The sequence below is a fragment of the Tamandua tetradactyla genome, chromosome 3 (assembly GCF_023851605.1).
Source record: "Tamandua tetradactyla isolate mTamTet1 chromosome 3, mTamTet1.pri, whole genome shotgun sequence".
Lineage (NCBI taxonomy): Eukaryota > Metazoa > Chordata > Mammalia > Pilosa > Myrmecophagidae > Tamandua > Tamandua tetradactyla.
Window position 1 is genome coordinate 48,229,830 of NC_135329.1, and position 6,924 is coordinate 48,236,753.

A 6,924-nucleotide genomic window follows, 5' to 3' on the forward strand; every position below is an offset into this window, starting at 1 on the left:
TTTGGAAAGAGGCAGGCCACTGCATAGTCCCTTGGAAAAGGTGGGACTGCCACTTTCTAAAGCCGAAGGATAAGTGACTTTCAGACTTTGAAATCCCATGGCACTTGCCCTGCAGGTTTTACATCTGTGTTTCTTCCAATTTCTCCCTATGGAAATGAAAGCCTGTATCCTGTGAATATCCTCCTTTGCATATTGACACCAGACAACTTGTTTTGAGATTCACAGGTCCTCAGCCAGAAGAGAATTTTTTTTTGCACCTTAATATTGTTTAAGGTGATGCGTGTAGTTGCCAAGCTGACAAGGGGTGGACATGTGGTAGTTAGATTCAGTTGTCAACTTGGCCAGGTGAAGGTACTTAGTTCTGTTGCTGTGGACATAAGCCAATGGTACGTGAACCTCATCTATTGCTGATTACATCTGCAGTCGGCTAGGAGGCGTGCCTGCTGCAGTGAATGATGTTTGACTTAAATGGCTGGTGCTTAAATGAGAGAGCACAACGTACCACAGCCCAAGCAGCTCGGCATACCTCATCTCAGTACTCGCAGCTCGGCCCAGGCCTTTGGAGATGCAGAAAGGAATCACCCCGGAGAAAGTTGTTGGAACCCAGAGGCCTGAAGAGAAGGCCAGCAGAGATTGTCCTGTGCCTTCCCATATAACAAAGAACCTCAGTGGAAAGTTAGCTGCCTTTCCTCTGAAGAACTAATGAAATAAATCCCCTTTTATTAAAAGCCAATCTGTCTCTGGTGTGTTGCATTCTGGCAGCTAGCAAACTAGAACAGATGATAAAGACTGAGATGGTATAATCTAGGAATGCCTAGAGTGTACAATGATAGTGACTAAATGTACAAATTAAATATTTTTGCATGAGGAAGAACAAAGGAATGTCAATATTGCAGGGTGTTGAAAATAAATGGTCATTCATATTTTAAAGTTTAGCTTATATGTGAGACTAATGCAAAAAATGTTTATTTGGTACAAAATTTATATTCTGACTAGTGCATTTCCTAATGTAACTTATATAGACCGCTTAATTGAACACCATAGTACATGAACCCTTGAGTAGGGCATGAGATTTTGTAGGTTTGCCAGAGTGATGCCCTGATAAATCCCAGAATGATTTTAACAGTGAATAAAAAAGTACTTGCAAAGTTTGCTTGGGGGAATGGTGAGAAAGAAGGAAAATTCAACTTTCCTATTTGGAGAAAGCCTGATATTCTTGCAAGCAGTGAGGACAATAAAATCAATAGGCTGAGCCCTCAAAACTTTGGATTTGTTCATATGAAACTAATACCTGCAAAGGATAAGATAAGTCTACTTAAAATTAGACCTAAGTCAAACCCAGAGAACCTCTTTTGTTGCTCAGATGTGGCCTCTCTCTCTCAGCTAACATGGCAAGCAAACTCATTGCCCTCCCCCTCTCTACTTTGGACATGACTTCCAGGGGTGTAAACCTCCCTGGCAACGTGGGACAGAAATCCTAGAATGAGCTGAAACTCAGCATCAAGGGATTGAGAAAACCGTCTCAACCAAAATGGGGAAGAGAGAAATGAGACAAAATAAAGTGTCAGTGGCTGAGAGATTTCAAATAGAGTAGAGAAGTTATCCTGGAGGTTATTCTTAGGCATTATATACATAATCCCTTTTTAGTTTAAGGTGTATTAGAGTGGCTAGAAGGAAGTGCCTGAAACTGTAGAGCTATGTTTCAGTAGCCATGTTTCTTGAAGATGATTGTATAATGATACAGCTTTTGCAAAGTGACTGTGTGATTGTAAAAACTTTGTTCTGATGCTCCTTTTCTCTACGGTATGGACAGATGAGTAAAAAATATGGATTGAAAATAAATAAATAATACACCTGCAGTGTAACCTGCAAGACTTCACTTAAAAATACAATGTGCGTGATGAAACTCTGAGGAGTCCCTGAGGAAAAAAAAATAATAGGGGGAACAAATGTTAAAATAAATTGAATAGAGGGAAATACTAGGATGAGAGGAGGGGAAAGGGGTATGGTATGTATGCGTTTTTTCTTTTTATTTATTTTTCTGGAGTGACGTAAATGTTCTGAGAAATGATCATGGTGATGAATATAGAATTATGTGATGATATTGTGGGCTATTGATTGCACACCATGGATGGAATGTTCATACATTAAAATGCTCGTGCTGTATATTGACTGATCTTATTAATAAAATTTTTTAAAAAAACCAAAAAAATTTTTATTGTAAACTGTAACAAACTAACATATAAATATTCTTGACATACAAACATTCTATATATGGTGTACAATCAGTGGCTCACAATATCATCACATAGTTGTGTATTCATCACTGTGCTTGTTTGAAAGGACGTATGGACCCTAGAAAAACCATATTTTAATCCTAATCCCATTTAATAAATCCAGCTGTTTCTTCTAATCCCTACTCAGTATTGTATGTTTGAAACTGTAATTAGATCATCTCCCTGGAGATGTGACTCTGTCAAGAGTGGTTGTTAAACTGGATTAGGTGGAGACATGTCTCCACCCATTCCAGTGGGTCTTGATTAGTTTAGTGGAATTCTATAAAAGAGGAAACATTTTGGAGAAAACGAGAGATTTTGAGAGAGCTGAGAATGACATAGTCACTAGAAGCAGAGAGTCCAGCAGCCAGTGACCTTTGGAGATGAAGAAGGAAAACGCCTCCCCAGGAGCTTCATGAAACAGGAAGCCAGGAGAAAAAACTTGCAGATGATGCCATGTTTGACACGTGCCCTTCCAGATGAGAGCGAAACCCTGACTGTGTTTGCCATGTGCCTTGCCACTTGAAAGAGAAACCCTAAACTTCATTGGCCTTTTTGAACCAAGGTATCTTTCACTGTATGTAGATTGGACATTTCTACAGACTTATTTTAATTAAGACATTTTCTTGGCCTTAGAACTGTAAACTAGCAACTTATTAAATTCCCCTTTTAAAAAACCATTCTGTTCCTGGTATATTGCATTCTGGCAGCTAGCAAACTAAAACAAGCAACATTATCATTTTTTTTGAATATTTGCATCTCTCCAGCAAAAGAAAGGAAAAAGAAAAAACTCAGATATACCATACTCCTTATTCTTCCCTCTCATTGACCACTAGTATTTCAATCTACTCAATTTATTTTAACCTTTGTTCCCCCTATTATTTATTTTTTATCCATTTTTTTTTATTCATCCATCCATATTGGAGATAAAAGGAGCATCAGACACAAGATTTTCACAATCACATAGTCACATTGCAAAAGCTGTATCATACACCCACTTTCAAGAAATGGGAGATCTATACAATGCATAAGAATAACCTTCAGGATAACCTCTCGACTTGTTTGAAATCTCTCAGCCACTAAAACTTCTTCTCATTTCTCTCGTCCCTTTTAAAAAAATTTTTAAAAATTTATTAATTTTTAAATTTTTTGTATCTTCCATATTATTACTTAACATGTTCAATTTTTCTTCTACCTTCCTGAACATACGGAATATAGTCTTAACTATCCTAATATTCTTGCCTACAAATGTTATCATCTTTATCATTCCTGGGTCATGTGAGTTGATTGTTTTCCTCATTATTGACTGGATTTTCTTGCTTCTTTGCATGACTGTCATTTTTTAAAAAAATTAAAAAAAAAATGTAACAGACAAACGCAAACATTCTTAACATGTGATCTGTTCTATATATATAATCGTTAATTCACCCTATCATCACGTAGCTGTATATTCACCATCATGATAATTTCTTAGAACATCAACTCAGAAAAATAAATAAAAAAAACAGAAAAAAATTCATACTTATCATACCCCTTGTCTCCCCCTTTCTTTCATTGATCATAGCATGTCAATCTACTCAATTTATTTTAACATTTCTTCCCCCTATTATCTATTTTTATTCTGTATGTTTTACTTGTCTGTCGATAAGGTAGATAAAAGGAGCATCAGACACAAGGTTTTCACAATCACACAGTCACATTGTGATCCTCCAGGATAACTTCTCGACTCTGGAATCTCTCAGCCATTGACACTTTATTTTGTCTCATTTCACTCTTTCCCTTTTTGATCAAGATTTTCTCAATCCCTTCATGCCAGGTCCCAGCTTATCCTGGGATTTCTGACCCACATTGCCAGGGAGAATCACACATTGAAGGAGAAGGCAGTGGGTTCCCTTGCTGTGCTGGCTGAGAGAGAGAGAGGCCACATCTGAGCAACAAAAGAGGTTCTCTGGGGGTGACTCTTAGGCCTAATTTTAAGTAGGCTAAGCCTATCCTTTGCAGGGATAAGTTTCATAGGGGTGAACCCCAAGATCGAGGGCTCAGCCTATTAATTTGGTTGTCCCCTCTGAATGGTGTTGTTTTTTATGTAATACATTTAAGATGAGCAAACAATAAGTTTGCGATAAAAGCAAACTACATATTTCTATATTTAAATAATAAGCAATTTATCCCTCAGTCCGCTTGGAAGATCATTAACACCTAAAGATCATATACTATCACATAGGAAAAATGACCTTAAAACTTTTAAGAATAAACCAATTTAGACTGAAATGTTAGTGATCAATGAAAGGGAGGGGTAAGGGGCATGGTATGTAGGAATTTTTTTCTGTTGTCTTTTTATTTCTTTTCCTGAGTTGATGCAAATGTTCTAAGAAATGATCATCATGAATATGCAACTATGTGATGATATTGTGAATTATTAATTATATATGTAGAATGGAATGATCATAAATTAAGAATGTTTGCATTTGTTTGTTGTTATATTTAAAAAATAAATAAAAAAAATTTAAAAAAATCTGCCAGCTGTAAGTAGTGGGGAGAGAAAAAATCTTCTGTTAAATTCAATCCATTAATTCTTGACTGAACAGACAGGTACATAAGTTCGTTTTACATGCAAGGACTAATCAGTAACTCTCTGTCACTATATTCTTATATATATATATATATATATATATATATATATATATATATATATATATATATTTTTTTTTTTTTTTTTTTACATGGGAAGGCACCAGGAATCAAATCTGGGTCCTCTGGCATGGCAGGCAAGCATTCTTGCCTGCTGAGCACCGTGGCCCGCCCTGTCACTATATTCTTAACATTAGAAGCTGAGATTTGGAGAGAAAAAAAAAAATGACTTTGAAGTCTATTCTGCACCTTCACTATTGGCTCTTCCACCTTTCTGACTTCTAGGCTGTCAGCATTCCAGATGCTAGATTATACATTCTGAACATGTGACCCTTTATAATGAGTACTTCTACACAATATGGAATATACTTCTAAGGTGAACACATTCTGGGATTTTAACTGCCCACCTCTTCCCCTCCCCTGTCACTTACCCCTGGTTTTGTCCTGGACCAAATATTCAGGGTCAGGGTCTCATGGTCCCTCTAAAACTAAACTTAAAGTAGCTTTCTTAATGTTGAAAGGAATTTTGCTACTATATCTTCTTGTAATCTTTGCTACATTTAGTTTCTTGTTACTCAGGGTGCAGTCTCAGCATCAGATTATTGCCTGCAACTTGGAGCTTGTTAGACTATAAAATATCGGGCTTCAACTAACATCATATATAATATAGTGGAAGCCTGAAGGCTTTCCAGATCAGGAATAAGGCAAAGGGTCCACTCTCATCACTCCCATGCGGCAAAGTACTGGAAACCAGAAGGAACTTTCTGAATGAACTTGTAGAGGGCTGCTTTGATAGAGTGGGAGATGAACGGCTGAAAAAAAGGCATGCATAGCAAAGAAATGGAAATAGCTCATCAAGGGGGTTGGGAATGGTTGCCTAGATAGAGATTATAGGTGCAGCTCAGTTTTACTTCTTTTTCTTGAACAAGCTTCAAGTTGAGTTTTAACTTTCCTAAATGAGACAGTTGTCTTTATTTCCCCCACCGAAAGGCTAGCTTGTTTCTAAAAATTCAAAAAATGTTAACAGGCATTGCAAGCATAGGAAACAAAAATCAAAAGACGCAACTGGGAATGAAGTGAGAAGTAATACTGTGTCTCAGTCCTAGGTCTCAGCCACCAGCGCCCCGCAACCCGGACAGTCCCGGTGATCTGCCTCCTAATTTAGCAGCGTCTGAAGGTCAAACTCTTCCTTTGGCTGTTGCGTGTAGCTCCCAAGGCACTCTTCCCCCAGCCCCACCCTCACCAGCAGCGACAAGCAGAGGCGGTCCTTTCCATTTGGTTTTCAGGGGCGGGGCGGTTTGCCCAGAACTGCGGCTTAACGATGCGGGTTGTGATTGGCTACCTTTCAGAGTTATGCTAATTTATGTGGCTGCTGAGCTTAAAAAAAATAATATTCTGTACATTTTTCCCTTAAAAAGCTAAAATTGTGTTGTTAGCTGATAGCAATAGGTAAGATTGTATTGTAGAGCCTGTTTCCGTCTTTTTTCCACCGGAGAACGAGAAACGCCGAAAGTAGGTCGCCCTGGGTGAAGTGTGAGCAGCTCTCTTGGACCTGCCAGAGGAGATGGTACTTGAGTTAAGACTATACTTTCAGGGATCATTTCTATAGTTCGTTACTAGAGAAGGTTCTCTGACTGTGTAGGGCACCGAAAACCACGAGGAGGAGACGCAGCATCCTCTCCTGAGCGTGAAGCCGGCATTAAGTGTTGTTTTACTACAACTGCTTATTGCCATTGATGATCGTTCTTCTCTTTCTTTTAGAAAGAGCAAGAGGGGGAGGAAGCAGTCTGAGTGGTTTTCGTTTTAATGAGTATGAAAAAAAAGGCTTAGTTTTGTTATTATGTATCTTTTTCAGTGTAATATACATGGATGAGTCTTAAGCAGTTTAAAGTTCAAATTTAATTATCTTTGTAACTTTGTATCTTTGTTCTTCAGTAGGTATGGTTGGTTTCGCGCAGTTTATGTTATCTAAGTGGAGCTGAGCTAATTTTTCAGCTCTAGACGAGGTAAACGTTGA

The 6,924-nt window shown here is 38.0% G+C and overlaps 1 non-coding gene across 1 annotated transcript; it reads left to right on the plus strand.

The window, feature by feature from the left end:
• The first annotated feature begins 6,485 nt into the window (after positions 1–6,485).
• Positions 6,486–6,703, plus strand: LOC143678335 (small nucleolar RNA U3). Its single transcript, XR_013173152.1, has one exon. It is a non-coding gene; the product is annotated as a small nucleolar RNA U3 (small nucleolar RNA).
• Positions 6,704–6,924: the final 221 nt, after the last annotated feature.